Source organism: Manis javanica, chromosome 6, assembly GCF_040802235.1.
Source record: "Manis javanica isolate MJ-LG chromosome 6, MJ_LKY, whole genome shotgun sequence".
NCBI lineage: Eukaryota > Metazoa > Chordata > Mammalia > Pholidota > Manidae > Manis > Manis javanica.
This window is the reverse complement of record NC_133161.1, coordinates 6036420-6053307: the sequence shown is the minus strand read 5'-3', so window position 1 is coordinate 6053307 and position 16888 is coordinate 6036420.

Sequence of the window (16888 nt, the reverse complement as noted above, 5' to 3'; positions counted from 1 at the left end):
AGGCCCGCAGGTGCGTAGGGAGCTGCCTGTGCGCCCTTTCCCATGAGGGGTGCTCCCATATGTGCTATGGACCCCAAATGAGGCCCCCCATTCTGCACTCCTATTGGTCTACACACCAGGACTCCTGGCACATCTTTGGGCACCCCTGGCCTTGTGTATCAGTTTTATACCTAGTAGGTGCAAAAGGGAGTTGAAAAGAGTCCACAAGACCAGGGATGGGAATGGGGGTCCTCTGGTTTACACCCTGTTCCCCTGCAGTACTTTGGGTGAGGCTTTTGTGAGACTGGCTCTACTGGCTAGAGGTTTTGGCACAAATTGCTTCCAAGCCCCTCTTGTGGGCCAGCTGCAGTTTCTCGGGTGCAGAGGTGAGGATCAGGTGATAAGGTGGCCATGTGTCCTAGTCGGCCCAGGACCAGCCCGGTTTTATCACTCTAAGTCCCGAGTCCTGGGAAAGCCCTCGCAGCAGGCAGACCAGAGTGAATTAGTCATCTAGGTGAGCCCACTCATCAGGCAGTGCGGCCTTTCCTTCCCAGGTGCCAGACGGAGCCGTGTAAGGGCTGTGAGCAGCAGGGCCAAGCGCGCGGGGCGGGGGAGCACTGGCGAGGTGGTCCCTGCAGGGTTTGCCAGTGTCTGCACAACGGCACAGCGCGTTGCTCCCACTACTGTCCTACAGGTGGCTGCCCCCAGGTGAGGGAGCAGGGGCTGGTGCAGCGGGAGGCCATTTGGGGGCCAGGGTGGGGAGTGGCTGATGGGCTGCGGCCAGGTTGGCAGGTGACTCTTGTGTCCACAGGAATGGGTCCTGATGGAGGGAATGGGGGAGTCGTGCTGCCACTGTGCCCTGCCTGGTGAGTGCATCTGGGGATGGCAGAGGACCCCGAAGGGAGGAGGGTGGCAAGGGCTCAGAGGGAGCCAGAGGTGGCAACACCAGCCAGGGCAGTGGCCCCCAGCCTCAGGGTGGTGGGAGCCGGGTCCTAGGTGCTGGGGAACGAAGGGACCCTCTGGGTGGGAGGGCTTGTGTCTGCCCTCCTAAGTTCAGGCCTCAATCTCTGTCTACCTCCTCTGTCCTTTTTGGACTTTCTCCCTCCCCCATAGGCCACCCTCAGGGGCGTTTTATATTCTTGGCTCTGCTGGGCCACATCTGGCTCCTCCCCCATTTCCCCAAGGGCAACCAGGGCAAAGCTGGGCTTTTTCAAGAGAAGGACATCTTTACTTGGAAACTGAGTTACAGATGAGACAAATGCAGTCTCAAAACTTGATTCATGTATGGGTCTGGATTCTTTATTCTAAAAGTATACCCACAGGCTGCTGAGGTTAGGGGAGAGGCAGCATAGTTGTTCAGGTTGTTCATTGCACAAGTTAGTTGGCAAGTGGGGACTATACTCCAGCCCACAGGGCCACTTTCATCCAGAGACATGTGCCCACAAAGGTGTCTTCTTAGTGACAACAGCCCTGGATTAGGAATTACAGCTGCTTGGTCCTGGCCTAGAAGTGGTTCCCTACTGACTGGTAGTTCTGTTCTTTGTTCTCTAAATATTCATAGAAAGTAAAAACCCCCAACTCACACCAAGGATGGCCCTTTCCCAGCTAGGGGCTTATTCCCAGAGGGCCTGGGAATTCCTGGGGGAGAAAGTGCTCTGAGAGTGGGAGAGGCCTGGGTGCTGGACCAGCGGCTGGTGTAAGCTTATAACCAGGCTTCTCCCTCTTGACCCTAGAGAATCAGGTGGTTTACCCCATGGCCACTCCCAGCCTCTCTCGTCTCCAGTTCCCAGATGGAATCCCCTCGAACATCTATGTTCTGCGTCCACCCGGAGGTCAGGGCCATGTTCTGTTGTAGCACAGAGGGGAGGTATTGCCCAGGGGAAGGGAAACAAGATCACCGGGATATCACTTCTGCCTTCCATGGGGTGGATAGTTACCTGAAGGGTCTCAAAGTCTTGGCTTAAGTTGCCTCTCCAGTTCTGCCCTCCCTGGACCAGCCTTCCATCTTGGGGCCAAGGTCAACTCTGGGTCCTTCAAATCCTCTGGCTCCCCTTGTGCCCTCCTGACTACGCCCCTGGCAGGATCCTACTGCCCTCTGTGCTCCCCTAACTCCAGTCCCCTCCATCTTCTGCACCAGACCCCTGCTATTCTCCCTTGGGCCTGGCCTGACTCCACAAGGGAAGCCTGCAGCAGGCGCACCTTGCCTGGGCTGCTCCCCGGGGGGCTCCCACTGGGGAGCCAGGCCCCCAGGATGGAGCCCTGGAGACAACGCTTATGCTCAGCAGCATCTCTGGTGCCCCACCTGCAGCTGGACCTCCTGAGGCCCCGGAACCTCACTGGTCAGTGGGGCGGGGCTGGGGCCAGGAGCAGGGTGGTGACGGTGGGCTGGGCCTGGGGCTCGCTCCTCCAGCGCTGCCCCCTGCCCCCCTTCCCCAGGCATCACAGTGCAGGGGCCTGTGTCTTTGGACTTGCTGCAGCTCAGCAGTGACAGTCTACACTGGCACAACTATAGTGACATCCTGCCCCCAGCCAAGGTACTGGCAACCTGGGTCCCCTGGGCCAGTGACCCACCATGCCCCATTGTGGGGTCCACAGTCTTTGTTCCCAAGGCCTCCAGTCACCTCAGGGCTATTCCCTGCATTAGAGGCTGTGAACCCCTGTCGGTAGCAGGGCTGGTGCTCCATGGAGCATGGGGCTTAGGGGCCACTGTCAAAGGGGCAGGAGAAACAGCGTGGCTCAGGTGGAGAGCAGGGGTGTGAACTTGACAGCAGCCTGTGCAGGGAGGGGATCAGACTGACCTCAAGTTCATTGAGAATCGGTGGGGGGGCTGTGTTGAAAGAATCTGGGTCACAGCCCTGCCCACATTGGGTCTGCGTCCCCCCCAGGGGCTCCAGCCTGATGAAGCGGGAGGAACCAGTTCACACCATGTGTTCACTCTTCAGCTCCCCAGGAGCGCTGGCCAGGCCCTGGGGCCGCAGCAGTGGGCATGACCTGGTCCCTGCCCTCAGGGCACCAGGACCAGAACCCTGGGGGGGACCTGGTTGGAGGGACACTCACAAGGTCGAGTGGCAGCCTGAGCAAAAGGCAGGCTCGGGCCTTGGCGAGCAGGCAGCCTGTGCCCACAGCTTTCCCCGGGGAACTGGGGTGACGTGGCCCCCACAGTGCGGAGATTCGGCCAAATGTTGCACGCACAGCACGTCCGGGTGTGGCCTCACGATGCCCTCCCTGGTGATGCCCGCCTCAGCCTCTCCCTGCAGGTGGAGCTGCTGGGCTGTGCGCTAGGTACAGGCTGGAAGAGAAGCAGGAGGGCTGGGAGCGGGGAGGGGGGGCAGGCAGGGACCCTCAGCCATCCCCCATCAGTGTCCCCGCTGGTGGCGCCCCCGGGCCCGGGGGCTGAGCACTGCTGTGCCAGCGGCCCGCGTGCCCTGAGCGGGGCCCCGTGTGGCAGGGTGCAGGACTGTGAGTTGGGCTCTGATGAGGAGGGCTGTGTGCCTCCGCCCACAGGTATGTGGTGCCCTACCAGCCTCTTAGCCTTGGGAGGGTCTGCCATGCAGGAGGCACCCTGCACCCCATTTACCCCAGGGTGCCTGGGGCCCCATGGGCTGAGTTCCTGCAGCTTGGCGCCTGCAGAGTCCCCTTCCTGCCATGGGATTCTAGGCTTCTATGCCATTTTCCTAGAGTCTGGAGTTTAGTAGTTCCTACAGTCTGAGCCCTGGGCCAGCATCACCCAGAATCTAACAGAGCAGATTTTCAGGCAAGGCCCAGACCTGCTACGGCAGACGCTGGGGGTGGGCGGCCGCAAGCCGCTTTACGAGCCCTCCGGGGACTCCAGCGCACTGATGCCGACGCCCACTTTGGAGGGCATGCCCCCGTCTGATCTGAGCAGGCAGTGCCCTTCTCGGGTGCCCCACCTCAGCCCCACCTGCCTGGGTGGGGGGCCCTAAAGCTGGGAGAGCCCCTGGAGCCCTCTTGGTGATTTTTCTTCTCAGAGTACCATCCACAGCCAGGACCCCAGGCTCCTCCTCCAGCCAGCTGGGACATCTGCCCACCCAGCCCCGGGAGGTGAGTGAGGAGCTGGGGGCCCGGCAGGGGGGATGCAGGGCGTGGGTCCGCCTGGTGCCACGCCCGCCCGCAGCCAGCATTGCCTCCCTGTGCGCCCCGGCTGCGGCTCTCCAGCCTTCTGCCTGTGAGCCTTCTGGGGACCAGCCCAGGCCTGGGTGGGGGCTGGGTGGGGGCTGCGGGGGGCTGGAGGGACAGCCAGAGGTACAGAAGAGCACAGGGCAGACGCCTGGGCTGGAGAAGTTTGGGAGACTAGGAGAGGTCTGAGCCACCAGTGGTGAGCTTGTGCCCACAGGGCAGGCGCCGGGGCATCAGGTGCTCAGAGCTGGGAGAATCTCCATTCCTGAGCGTTCTGTATGTGGCCCTTGAAGGATGCGGAGGAGGTGGGGGCGTCTGTGAAATGGAGACAAGGGGCAGACTGTCCTACCAGAGAACAGCCTGGTCAGGAACCCAGACGGAAGAGTGACTACGGTGTTCAGGCCCATTCCGGGGGTTGCCCGGCCCCGAAGTGTTGCAGGGGGTCAGGCTGTGCTCGCTGGCTCTGCCTTGTGGCTGTGTGGCTGTGCGGCCGTGCGTGAGGATGGGAGTGAGAGGCGGGCACCGGGGGCCGGGTGGAGCTGCCCTCAGGCTGGGCTGTGCGGGTGGCTGAGCCCTCTCCCTCTGCAGGGTCTGGCAGAGACTGAACACTAGCATCCTGGGCAGGGGTCACCCATGACCCCCACAGGTATGTTCACAAACTCCAGGCCCCCTCTACAGCCCCCCACCCCGGCCGCCCTTTCCGAGCAAGGAGCTGTTACATCTCAGAGTTTAGTCTCCTGACCCCTGATGTCCCTGGACTGAGCAGTGCTGGCTTGGGGAGGGAGACTTGGTCACCATGGACACCTTGGCCAAATCCTGTCCCCGCTGTCCCCTACCACCCCCCTACCACGCCCCAGGTTCCAGGGTTGAGGCCCTAGGCCAGCTCCCAGGGCCGAGTGTGTGCTCTGCCGTGTACCTGCCTCCCCCAGGACCCTGGTGAGGACAAGTCTCCCCCAGGGCTGTGGGATGCCCCCAGGCCCTGCTGTGCCCCCTCTGCTCACCCATTCCCGTGGCTAAGTACCCCTTTCTGCGTGTTTGCTGGGAGCAAATGCCTCTAAGAGGACATGGGGAGAGCGTGTTCACCAAGTTAACATGGTTCTAAACAGGTCAAGGAAGGTGCTCCGGGCCAGTCAGGTACCAGCCTTGCACAGCTGGCTAGTCCTTCCCCTGCACACCGCCCCCGGGACAGCTGTCTTCAGAGAGGCGGCCAGCGGGGAGGGGAAGGGGTGGGCTGCCACAGCAACCGGGTGTGTCCCGCTCTGACTTCTCCCTTGGGAGGTGTCTGGAGTACCTCACCACCTGTTTCCCCTGTTGAGGTCCCTCCCCTCGCGTTCTGATGAGAGTATTCAGGAGCCTGGCTGCCCACACCCGCCTTTTGTGCAAAGCAGATGGAGCGACTTGTGGCATCACCTGGGTCTGTGACCTGCAGACTGTGTGACCCAATTCAAAGTCTGATTCTGGAAAAACAGCTGTCTTTTAACAGGATTCTCTTGCCAGAAACTCTCACACCCCTTTCCCTGCAGCTGCCGGCGGCACACCCCCAGCTTCTCTGCAGGCAGCAGGCAGTGGGCCCCGCCGCTCTCTGCTGGGGTTCGTCTTCTTGTAGCCGTTTAAGTGTCCTGCGTTCTTTTCTCCCGAAGCGTCTTATTTCACGGCGAGTTTGACTCGGAAGCTTCCATATGTGACTTCGTGAGAGCAGAATACAAATCTCAGCTCAAAACTCAAGCTTTTTTCTGCTCTCAGTTGAGACCCTCTTGTGCTCTCTGGAGTCCCACTCTGTTTTTGGTCTGGAACCTCTCAGAAAGTGGGATGTAGGCTGTCCTCACCCGGTAGCACCCCAAAGCCTAGGATACCCTCTGCAGGGCCCACGTCTGCTTCGCCTCAGGGAGGGGGCCTGGCAGGCCTCACCCCTCCCCTCCTGCACCCACAGGGAGAGGGCCAGCAAGTCACGTTCTGGTCTCCGAGCCTCAGTCCTGGGGAATCCGTGCTGACCACAGCCGCCACCCCCACATCCCAGCCTGAGGCCAAGGCCCTGTGGCCAGGAGTGGCCTCTGTGACAGGGCTCCCCCCAACCTGTTGTCTCCGGTGGCCCCTGCTGGTGAGTGTCCACAGCCTTCCGCCTGCGGAGCCTGTGCCTCCCGACAATGCCCTGTGAGAGGACAGGGCCCTGGGAGGCTGGCCACTTTGCTCAAGGTCACACAACTTGAGGTCAGGGCTTTGGTAGGACCAGGCCTAGGACCCAAGCCTCCTGACACAGTTCACTACTTTTCCATTATCCCAAAAGGCAGGGAGTGGGGGCACACCGGCTGTTAGGGGGAAGATTGGGGCTGCTGGGAGGGGCCAGGGGGAGGACAGCGTGGGCCAGCTGTCCAGTCAGCTGGCTGCGGTGCTGCCCACAGGCCAGAGTGTGGCCCCAGGGCCCCTCCCACCTACGCAGTGCGGCCTAGGCCAGGTGCCCTGCAAGGTGCTGGGCTGCGTGGAGCGGGAGCAGCTGTGTGACGGGAGGGAGGGCTGCCTGGATGGCTCTGATGAGAGGCACTGTGGTGAGCGTGGGCCAGCAGGACGCCCTGGAAGGCAGGTGTCACGTGGGTGGTGATGGCAAGAGGGCTTTAGGTTTGGAAAGCCCCTACCCCCTCTTTCTACCTCTTATGGGAAAGACTTGGGAGAGGCTGGGGCAGCAGGGAATGGAAAGAAATTGAGTGTGTAAAAACAAGTGTGTGTGTTTTGGGGAATGATGTAGGGGGAATGGGGTAGGTCTTGGGCCCCAGCCTGTTTCATAAAACCTGTCTAATGTTCGAGGAGGCCCATCTAACTATCCTCTAATCCATCCATCATCCATCCACATACCCGTTCATCCACCCGTCTATCCCTCCATCCATCCATCCTTCACCCTCCCCTCTGTTCATCCATCCATCCTGCCATCCATCCCTCCCCTCCTCCCTCCATAATAGCTCATTCTGCTCAAAGCCTAGTCTTATAATTAGGAGGAAAGAGGTCAAGTGTTAACCAGTCACAGGAGGGGGCACCCCAGGAAGTACCCACTCAGAAGAGGGAGTGAACTGTTCTAGACACTCTGACCTCTCTCTGGTCATTCCAAGAGCCACTGACGAGCAGAGAGACTGGAGAGTCTGTGTGGACCACAGGCCCCATGATGGTCCCACACGCAGTCGAGGGCAGCCTGCACGGGTGCGGAAGGCGTTGGGAGCAGGGGCAGGCCAGGGTGTCCGGTCAGCAAGCCCTGTTATGCTCTCGGCTTGAGGTTAGGGGCTCAGTTTATCATCCAGTCAGGAGTCACTTATGCAGACCCCCATGCCACCTCATGGGCAGCAAGCACTGAGCCCTTCACAGTGCCCACCACGGCCCTGTCTGGGCTGGGGGCCTCAAGAGCCCCCTGCTCCCCCAGCCAGCTGAGCTGCAGCAGTGGGGAGTGCCTGCTGGGTGAACGGCATTGCAACCTGCAGCCCGCCTGCCAGGATGGCTTGGATGAGGACAGCTGTGGTGTGTATCTGGCCAAGAGATAGTGGGGGGTCCTGAAGGCCCTGCTCCTGTGTGAACCCCTCTGAGCCTGGCCCACCTGTGCCCCTGCAATGGACTGTGGGCTGGTGCCCTGGTCTGCAGCCACAGCTGTGGTCTGGGCCTTGCCTTCCAGCGCTGGATGCTACTGCAGCCCCAGCTGCTGGGGGCAGCTGCCCGCCTGACCAGGCCTGTCCAGGTAACCCCGCCCCAGGCTCTTCAGGTGCCCCACCTGGGGGGTTTCCCATTCAAGACCCGCCCCAGGGAAATGCCTCTGGTGCTTCTGGGACCCCAGCATCCACGCCCCTCTTCAGGGCTCTGGGAGGACAGCCCCTTCTGACGTCAAGCCTGGGGCCTCCAAAGGGCTCTCAGGAAGCCCGCCCCACGCCCTGCCCTTTTCCTGCCTGAGGTGGGATCCAGAGAAGCAGCGTTCCCTCCCCAGTGAGGATGTTAACGAACGGCTGTGCCGCTTGTCCCAGCTCCGTGCGGGGGGGCCCGTGGCCCTTTGTTCCGTAGATCTGCGTGAGGGGTTCCGACCTCGCCTGTGCCGTCCGAAGACGGGCTTTCCCCCGGGGGGCCTCCTAACCTGGCTTCTATCCGCCGCCACCAGGGGGCGCCCTGTCCAGGAGTCCCGCTGTCCGGCCCTTTTCCTGGGACCAGAGCCTTTACCCAGGAAGGCATCTGAAGATCTCTGCCCAGGTCCCCACCGAGGGGAGGTTTCCCGGGACAGGAGAGGAAGCTGCGGGGTCCCCAGGCACTGCCCCACTGGCTGCTGCACAGGCGCCCCCTGCTCTGCCGCCCCGCTCTCTCCAGCACAGCCCGCATCTCTTTGGGCTCCCCGGTCCACCCCTGTTCTTCCTCCCCCAACAGTGGCTGGGGCGTGGGCTGTGTGGGAGGCCTGGGGTCCCTGCACAGGTGACGCAGGTAAGGCGAGCTGAGAGGGGCAGGGACGCCCAAGGATGGAGCCCCGTGGGTGGGGCCACTGGGGAGGGTCACCGGGCCTCCCAGTGCCCACCCACCTGGCCCCTCTTCCACCGGAGTGCGGGCTGGGCCGTGTGCATGTTAGTGCTGAGCTGTGCCAGAGGGGCTGGTTCCCCCATGACCACCCTCCTGCCTGGATCCCGAGGCCAACAGAAGCTGCAGTGGGCACTGTCTGGAGGGTGAGGCACACGCAGCAAGCAGGGGTGCTTCCGACAGAGCCCTCAGGGGGACCGTGAGGCGCCTGCCCTGCCCCACCAGTCCACAGTCTCCAGCCTCCCTCCCCGATGGCCCCCTTGGGGCTGAGTGCCCTCCTCCCCCGTATCCTGGGATGCCGCTGCCCCCCGGGCCTCCTCCACGCGGCTCGCTGCCTGCCCCTCTCTGAGTGCCCCTGCCTAGTGCCCTTCCTCCTGGACAACTGCAGCCCATGGTGAGGGGGCTGCTCCTGTGGGGGGCCTCGGTTAGGGCGCTCTGTTTACCCACCTGCCCTGCTCAGGCCGGACCTCTGCAGCCTCTCCCTCCCCTGCAGCATTTGTGAGAAGGGGGTGCTGAGGTGTGAACCCCGGGACTGCCCTGTGCCCTGTGGCTGGTCAGCCTGGTCCTCCTGGGGTCCCTGCCACCCTCCTGTGGCTCTGGAGGGAGGGCCAGGTTAGGTGTGCGGGACAGAGCCAGTGGGGATGGGGGAGGAAGATGGGAAGGGGAGGAGGGGTGTGCGTGGGGGGAGGACAGGGTTGGAGAACGCAGCAGTGAGCGGCAGAGAGATGAGGGCAGGTGCCAGGCAGCCCCTCTTCGCAGGACTCCCTCCACCACTCCGGCTGCTTCTGGGGGTGCTCCGTGTGCAGGTGACAGGCAGGAGCTGCAGGCCTGCCACACGGGGTGCGGGACAGGTATGTTCAGGAGCTGGGACCCAGAAGCCTGCCACTCCCCCAGTGCCTGCCCTGCCCTGCCCGGTTCTTGCCCTTGGACCACAGGACATTCGGGCCCCCTGGCCACTCTGTGGGTGGTTAGCATGGCCTCCCCATCCAAGGCAGCCCTGGAATGGGCCTTTCTGCTTGGGGCTTGATGGGGAGCAGCAGAGGCCGGCGCCCGGGCAGTGACCTGCTCCCACACTGAGAGCCCAGGCACATGAGCAGGCTGGCCTGGGGAGCAGGGCATGGGGGTGAAGCCGGCCCTGCCGGTCACGTGGGTCAGGCAGGGGGAGCTGGTCAGGCGCACACACAGGCCAGGCGAAGTCACGCTGGTTTCCCTCCTGCCAGTGCCCAGGGGCATTAGGCAGAGCAGAGCAGATGCCAGCAGAGGTCTCCACAGCACAGGATAGGTAGATGGGGTGGAGGAGACAGCTGGAGAGTGGGGTGCAGGGGGTCCGGGTCAGGCTCTTGCAGCAAGAGAGGGAAGGAGGGGGTGGAGGAGAATGGTTGCTGGTGCACTGACAGGTGTCCGATTGACAGGCGTCTGAGGGAACTCTGGGGCGTCTGGCACTGAAGCTGAATGAAGGACAGGTGTTTAGAAGACCCTGGAAGAGGTGAGGGGGGATGTGAGGAAGGGTGGCGAGCACGTCAGAGTGCCAGCTGGGCCCACCGGTAGGGGGATGGATGGGTCAAAGCTAGGCTCAGTGGGAGGCTTGGCTCTAGGAGTGAGGCCTGGGCGCCCAGCAGCATGCCCCGTCCTCGTGGGTCCCGCCCTGATGGCGTAGCTTCTCAGACCCGAGCCCGGTTCCCGAGGCAGCCAGCCCTGCGAGGACCCCTGTGCTGTCGCCGGCCTGCCCCCTTCCCTTCCAGAGGCGCTGGGCTGGACGCCCTGGACGCCCTGAACTCCTGCTCCTGGAGCTGCCTTGTCCCCGGAGGGGGCCCAGCCCTGGGAACATGTCCTGCCCAGGAGCGGCCGCCCAGGAGGAGGCGTGCAGCCCTGCAGTGTGCCCAGGTACTGTTGGGCCCCGTTTCCTGGAGTCCCCCGTGTGGAGCCGCAGTCCCCAGGCCCAGTCGCGAGATGCAAGAGCAAAACAGGTCTTTATTGCTAGTTCGAGCTCGGGTCCCAGGGGCCCGTCAGAACACGGGACTCGGTCTGAGACCCTGAACAAAGTTCCCTTTTTGCTTTTATACTTTTGGAACAGTTAGGGGCATGGTTGCTGGGCATGGTTTCCATGGGAATGGGTGTGGCTTGAGCGGGAAACTTCTTACTCAAGATGGAGGACACAACAAAATGGAGGCAGGGGTCATGTAGGGGACATAGTTATTCAAGATGGAGGACACAAAATGGAGGCGGGGGGGTCAAGCTACGTTATTCAAGATGGAGGACACAAAATGGAGGCAGGGGGTCAAGCTAAGTTATTCAAGATGGAGGACACAAAATGGAGGCAGGGGGTCAAGCTAAGTTATTCAAGATGGAGGACACAAAATGGAGGCAGGGGGTCAAGCTAAGTTATTCAAGATGGAGGACACAAAATGGAGGCAGGGGGTCAAGCTAAGTTATTCAAGATGGAGGACACAAAATGGAGGCAGGGGGTCAAGCTAAGTTATTCAAGATGGAGGACACGAAATGGAGGCAGGGGGGTCAAGCTAAGTTATTCAAGATGGAGGACACAAAATGGAGGCAGGGGGGTCAAGCTATGTTATTCAAGATGGAGGACACAAAATGGAGGCAGGGGGGGCAAGGTATGGTATTCAAGATGGAGGACACAAAATGGAGGCAGGGGGGGTCAAGCTACATTATTAAAGATGGAGGACACAAAATGGAGGCAGGGGGGGTCAAGCTATGTTATTCAAGATGGAGGACACAAAATGGAGGCAGGGGGGTCAAGCTATGTTATTCAAGATGGAGGACACAAAATGGAGGCAGGGGGTCAAGCTAAGTTATTCAAGATGGAGGACATAAAATGGAGGCAGGGGGTCAAGCTACGTTATTTCAAGATGGAGGACACAAAATGGAGGCAGGGGGGTCCCACAGTACAGCCCCACCCCTTCGGCCTGGGCGCTGGGCAGGGTGAGGAGCAAAGGAGAAGAAGGACCCCTCAGGCAGGTTCTGAACCCCTGCTATGGGGGTGGGGGGGGCGGAGGGACCAGAGCAAACCTGACTGTTGTCCTGAAGCTTCTCCCCAGCCGCCCCCAGCCTGCCTCCGGAAAGCCAGGTGGGCCTGGCCTGGAGTGCTTAGGGTGGCCCGGGGCGCTGCTGCGGGTCCCTGCAGGACCTCCAATCCCAGCCCCTCGCATGTCCCTCCCCCTGCCCATCTCTTTCCCGTGTCTGTGACGTGGATTTGACCCTCCCTGACAGTGCCAAGGGTCTGGGGTCTGTGGGCACCTTGGTCCACCTGCTCAGCTGCCTGTGACGGAGGTATCCAGACACGTGGGCGCAGCTGCTCTGGCTCTGCTTCTGGGGACCCCAAGTGCCCAGGGCCCCACAGTCAGACCAGGGACGGCAGCACGCAGCCCTGCACAGGTACCACCCTCGCCCTGACTCTCCTGTCCAGCCCTGCAGGCCCGGCCGGCCCCTGGGGGTTCTGACCTCTCCCCATCCGCTTCTTACGTCCCGACCTCTGGCTCCTGGGTGGGCCAGGCCTGGAGCCGAGAGAGGCTACCGAGGGTTTCCTGCTGCTTCCCGCTGCCGTCCACTGGGGGCCAGGCTCATGCTGTGGCCCAGGGCTCAGGCTTTTCGCTCCTCTCTGCCTGGGGCAGGTCTCCTTCCCAGGCTCATGGTCAAGGGAGCCAGACAGAACTCACTCTTGGTGGGAATTTCGGGACACAGAGCTAAGCCTTAGAAGCGCTTGGCCCCTTCCCCTCTCTCCCCTTTCCCTTGGGTCCTCCTCGCCCCGGTGACCAGTGTCCTCCTGTTCTGCTCTCAGGATGTTTGTGTTAAGTCAGGCAAAGCCATGAATGTTTACTGGTGACACCCCAGATGTTGGAGCAAGTAGGAGGGGCTTCCTTAGGCTTACCAGCCCTGCCAGCAGGTGGCCACCCAGGCATCTGTGGGCAGCTTCCCCACTGCTCCTCCATCACCTGGCCCTTTCCTGCTGACCTGGCTGAGATACGCTCCGTCTTCTCATGCAGCCCAGTGCCCAGGGGACATGGTGTTCCGCTCAGTGGGGCAGTGCCGCCAGGAGGTTGGTCCGTGTCCTCGGCTGTGCCTGGCACAGGGCCCTGGGGTGGAGTGCACAGGCCTCTGCACCCCCGGTTGCACCTGCCCCGCTGACCTCTTCCTGCATGACGCCAGCTGCCTGCCCTGCAGCCAGTCCCCCTGCCAGCTGCATGGGCAGCTCTGTGCACCAGGAGAAGTGGCTCAGCTGGGCTCCTGCAACAACTGGTAGGCCACCAGCACCAGGGCAAGGGAAGGGAGGGTGGGAAAGAGGCTTGGTGGCTCCAGAGGTGGGCAGGTGTGCCTGGGGGTTCAGCATGCCTCAGTGGTGCCAGACCTGGGCCCTGGGGGGACCAAAGTGAATGAGATACTGTCTAGCCTCGAGGAATTGTACATCTGTAAGGAATTGTCATGCCCAGTTGACTTACGGGAAGCCTGAGGCTTAGGCAGGTGAAGCATTTGTGATGGCGCCAGAGCACGGAGAGGGATCTAACCGCTGCATCCCACTGCCTCTGCTGCTCTTTCCTGTATATAATTCCCTACCTGGGACCCACCGGATTACTGCTCAGAACCCTCAAAGCACCCAACTCTCAAAGCCCACGCCAGGCCCTGCCAGCAGAGGGCACACTAACCCCATTCCCTCTTTTTTGTCTTTTCATGTCTTACATTTCATTTTTTTCAGTCTTCATTTCCTTCTTCCTTTTTCTTTTCAAATAGCCCCCGGACCCTTCCCCAATTCCCTCCTTCATTCTTCCATCCCCCACCCCTTTCTTTCTTTGCTTTTTCTCTCTTAGACTTTTTTCCTGGAACTTCCACATATTGGACAGGGTGGACTTGAAACACTTAGTGGAGAGAAAAGTTAGCAGGAGGGGATACACAGTCATCCTCCCAGGCTCGGGCTCCGTCGCTCTTTCCAAACAGCTCTTACCTGGCCCTGAGAGCCACTCGGAGCTGTTTCCAAACAGTGTTTAATAAATACAAGTGGAATCAGAAGTATAAAAGGGTGACTCCTTGGTCCAACTGTGGGACAAAGGGCAGCACAGGGCCTGGGCGTCAAGTAGCTCACAGAGGGTAGGACTTGGGTGGGGGGCCTGGGTGAGAATCTGGAGTCAAGAGAAACTTTGCGTGGTTCACAGCAACTTGCTGTACTTCCCAGACCGACGGGATTCTCTTCTGTGTTGGTGGACAAAGTGGCTCTGGCCACTTTCCCCTGGGGCAGGTACATCGTGTTCCAGGGGGCAGGGGCTGACTGTGGCCGAAATGGGCCTTGTCTCTGCAGCACTTGTATCTCCAGTGCGATGGTGGGCACCTCAGAGCCCTGCCCAGGTGCCCCAGGAGTCAGCAGGCTGGGCCTCAGGGACCATAGAAGATGTGGCCCCTTTGGAGACCAACTCCTGAGGTGGTGCCGCAGGGAAGCTGGGGTCCAGGGAGGATCTGACCTGGCTCCCACCTGCTGTGCCTACCCTGGCAGTGGCCTGTGGCTGGAGCCCCTGGACCCCGTGGAGCCTCTGCAGCCGCAGCTGCAACGTAGGCATTTGGCGGCACTTCCGGGCGGGCACTGCGTCCCCGGCTGCCTTTGGTGGTGCTGTGTGCCAGGGCCCCAGAACCCTCCAGAGAGGAGCCAAGGACACTCTTAGTCACCCCTCCCTTATGCCCCAAGAGAGGCGCAAGGATCTTCACTGAAGGAAGCACGGAAAATGTGACCCCCAGGGAGCCCTGAGAATCATTCCCCAAGAGGGCTTCTCTCTGGAGGCCAGCCCTGTTCCAGGCCAAGGAGGACTGAGGTCTCCTCCTGAGGGGGGACATCATGCTGCTGGTGTAAGAAGAGGGGTGCCCCGGGGTGTCTGGGGAGTGGGGGGTGTCCCAGGGAGTCTGGATTCTGGTGGTGGCCTAGAGTGTCTGGGGATGGGGGGTGCCCTAGGGGTGTCTGGAGTCTGGGGGTGGCCTAGGGTGTCTGGGGAGTCGGGGTGCCCTAGGGGTGTCTGGAGTCTGGGGATGGCATAGGGTGTCTGGGGGGTGGGGGTGCCCTGGGGTGTCTGGGGAGTGGGGGTTGGCCTAGGGTATCTGGGGAGTGGGGGGTGCCCTGGGGTGTCTGGGGAGTGGAGGTGCCCTAGGGGTGTCTGGAGTCTGGGGGGTGGCCTAGGCTGTCTGGGGCATAGGGGTGCCCTATGGTGTCTGGGGAGTGGGGGCACCCTAGGAAGTCTGGGTGGGAGGAGAGGAGGTGTGCTGGGTGTGGGAGGCCGGGCCAGCAGTGACTTGGGTGTCCCCCAGGCCCTGGTGGGGAGTGGGGCCCCTGGTCCCCATGCTCTGTGCCCTGTGGTGGCTACCAGAGCCGGACCCGAGGAGCGGCTGCACAGCCCTGTGGACTTCCCCACCTGCGGTCTGCAGCCCTGTGCGGGTGAGGGCCGCCTTGGGCACTCACCTTCTCTACTGTGCCCCTGCCCTCAGTTCTCATCCCTGCGACCCAGGGCCCTGTCAGCCCCTCCCGGTCACCCCTAGACCCCCTGTCCCCGAGCTCCCATGCAGCCCTGCAACCTTCCCACCATGCGCAGAGCTGGTACCTTTCCCAGGGTGGGAGCCCGGGGCACCTGAGTGAGCTTGGGCCAGGCTGTCAACTTCTGTGTCCCCAGGGCCAGTGCTTGGTGTGTGTCCCACGGGCAAGCAGTGGCTGGACTGTGCCCAGGGCCCGGCCTCCTGTGCAGAGCTCGGCGTCCCACGAGAGACTCAGCAGACCTGCCAGCCTGGCTGCTAGTCCCCCCCAGAGGTGCGTGTCCTCCCTGCCCAGGTCCTGGCCCCCAAGGCTGCAGGCTGCAGAGCTTGGGAAAGAGCGCTGAACACAGCGGGCCTGGCTCTACTTTGCCAGCAGCCGGCGGGTGCCCTGGGCGAGTCACATTTGTGTTTCCTAGGCCCCTCTTTCCCATTTGTGAAATGGTGGTCAGTCTAGACGGTTCTTATGATTCACACCTGTGGGAGTGTTCTGTCCTCCTACGTTATCATGGGTTAGTTATTGAGCGTCTCCTGCATGCTCAGTCTTGGGCTGGGCTACCCTGGGGGAAAAAAGCAGGCCCTGCCCTCAAGGAGCCTCCAGTGTGGGGAAACAGACCCAGAGCCCCTAGAATGAAAATAAACAGCAGGTGAGGTTTATACGTGTGCAGCATATGGTGCAGCACGTGGCACAGACTGGCAAGGGCCCAGCCAGTGATGGCAGGTTTCCTGGATGAGGTGGTCCTCACTTGGCTGTCAGAGATTGGGTGGGGAGAGCGGAGAGGCAGTCCCTCCAGTTGGGAGGCCATGGAAACTGGGAAATGAGGCGGGTGGAGTAGGGTTTGGACAAAGCTTATGGGGGGTGGCACGGGCTTATAGAGATACTGCTGAGCTATGTGCTGGGTCTGGATTCAATGCAGGCTCTTCCACCAGTAGCTCTGTGATGCTGGGCTGAGGCCTCTTCATTTGTCAAATCAGGGTCTTGGACGTAAGCCATCAGAGGCCGTGAGGTGGTAATGTGCTTCCCAGGGCCTGGCCCACACTTCAGTACAGTTACCTTGTTGGCTGTCTTTTAAATTTGAGACACTAGCAACTTCTGTCCCAACTCCCTGTATACATAGTTCTGTCTGTTTTAATTTTGTTGATGAAAATGTTTTTTTTACTTCGTTGCCATACAAAATTGCACATTCTGTATTTTATTTCATAGTCATTGGACACTTAAGTCTCACATCCTGCATTTGGAGATGGTCTTTTTCTCCCAGATATTGGGGGCCCATGCCCCTCCCCACACCCCCTGCAGCTGGTGGTGTGGAATCCCTGGGGTGGGAGTGGGAAAGGATGTGACATTTGAGGGTGGACCCTGAAAAGGGGCTGCTGAGCTCTGACTGGGAGTACTGGTCAGGCCAGAAGCCAGCAGAGGATGGAGGGTTTCTGATTGCAGAACAACGTGTGTGCCCAGCCAGGACTGTCCCTGTGCCCACGGGGGCGCCTTCACTCCCCGGGCAGTGCTGTGCTTCATCGGTGTGAGACCTGGTGAGACGGCCCCCAGCACAATGTCCCTGTGACCCTGGAGGACCCTGCTGCCCCTCCTCAGTGACAGGGGACCATGGCTTCCAGTGGGACATGGGGCCTGTCATACGGGCCAGGGCCACCCTAATGCCCTCACTTTAACTTGATGTCTGTAACTGCTGACTCCAAATAAGGTCCTGTTCTGAGGTCCTGGGGGTTAGGC